Source organism: Galeopterus variegatus, unplaced genomic scaffold (genome assembly GCF_000696425.1).
Source record: "Galeopterus variegatus unplaced genomic scaffold, G_variegatus-3.0.2 Scaffold1910, whole genome shotgun sequence".
Taxonomy (NCBI): Eukaryota; Metazoa; Chordata; class Mammalia; order Dermoptera; family Cynocephalidae; genus Galeopterus; species Galeopterus variegatus.
This window is the reverse complement of record NW_007728021.1, coordinates 215933-217810: the sequence shown is the minus strand read 5'-3', so window position 1 is coordinate 217810 and position 1878 is coordinate 215933.

The window sequence follows — 1878 nt, the reverse complement described above, 5'->3', positions numbered from 1 at the left end:
GACTTCAGGCTTGGCAAGATCACAAAGTGCATTTTGACTCATCAAAAAAACTGATTGTGTTTGGCACAATTTTAGCATCGAAGGCAGCTGATGGCACTGCAATCTTTGGAAATTGGTCACTGCTGAATGGTATACAGTGCAGACCCCATTTGATCACAAAATTCAGTAACACAAAATACCCTCACTTGCAGATTGCAGTAACACTTGAAATGTTTTTGTGTGCATACATAAAAAATTCCTTGCTACTTATTGTATAAAATGAATTACACACGTGGCTATGTTTTTTTCCTCAATACTATTTCCGCTTCCTCATGTTCTCTACATTCTAATTCCATGTTGGGGCTGGCCCGTGGCTCACTTTGAAGAGTGTGGTGCTGATAACACCAAGGCCATGGGTTTCGATCCCTGTATAGGGATGGCTGGTTCACTCACTTGGGAGAGCGTGGTGCTGACAACACCAAGTCATGGGTTAAGATCCCCTTACCAGTCATCTTTTTAAAAAATTTAAAAAAAAAAATAATAATAATAATAATAATTCCATGTTGGTGTCTGTGGACCAGTCATGCCCCCTGTGGTATCTTTTCTACTTGCTCTTGGCTCTCCTCGTGCAAAAGATTTGAGTTGAATTGAAAATGTCCTTGTAGCACTTTTCTTTTAAAATTGATAAAATGCCCTATATCTGGGGCCTGGGGACACAGTACTGATCACATTTGTGAAGATAGTAGCTGATGCTCAAGGCTTTGTTATAAAAGATAGCCTCAAGAAGCTGGAGCCAGGCTTTATGAAATGAATGGCAAATTTGAATTTTTTCAAATTCATAGAAATGATCTTTGGGATGGACCCAGCTATGCTGGGCATGGGTGGGCTAAGGAGCACAGGTCTGCCACAAGTCCAGCCTAGAGTCTTTGCTACCCATTGCTTTTTCCAGGACATAGGGGGAAAAAAAAAACCCTGCTTTTTCCAGAACATAGGCTTACTCTGCTCATGCTTCCTAATTAAGGTGCTGCCTCCTAGGTCAGTACTTGGGTTACTCACTAACAAACCTTTGGCTTGTGGCAGCTTCTGCATTTGAGTCCCCTTTTTTTTTTCCTACTTTTTTCCAAGTCACACAATAAAGAGTCCCAATTTTTAAAGCTCAGATCATTTGAAAGTGGATACAGTAGGCTGGCTGATTAGCTCAGTTGGTAGAACATGGTGCTGACAACACCAAGGTCAAGGGTTCGAATCTCCATACCGGCCAGCCACCATAAATCAAAACCAAAACAAAAAAAGAAGAAAGTGGATAGAGTGTCATGATTATGAGTATGGGCTTTGACATAGAAGTTCCTTGTACAAATCCTGCTGCTGCATTTCCCTGCAATGTGGCCTTGGGCAAATTACTTGACCTACTATAAGTTTCTTCCTCCATATAAAGAGAATAATAGTAGTATCTTGCTCACAGAGTTGTGAGGATTCCAGAAACACTGCATACATTACCTAGTACATAGTATGCACTAATAGCTGCCATTATTATTTATTTGTATTATTATTGATAACCAGCTTGTGATCATGTATATACAAATAGCAGATTGTTGAAAACACCCAAAGATAACCATGGGACAACTAATTTCAACTCTAGCTGCCAAGGAATTGTGGGTCCTGATTCCTCATGACCCAAGGAATTGTGGGTCATTCCTCACCATTTAGAGCTGAGGCACTGCCAGGGGACACAGAAGCCGGATGGATGTGCAGAATACTCTTCAAAGAACATGCTCATGGGCTGTCCTTTTCTTGCTGACCACGCTGTCCCTCTGCTCTTGAGAATTCTCCTCCTCCTCCTTTGACAGGGTCTGTCTAGACTTTTCGTCTGATACTAGGGCTGCTGGTTAGAATCTAGGG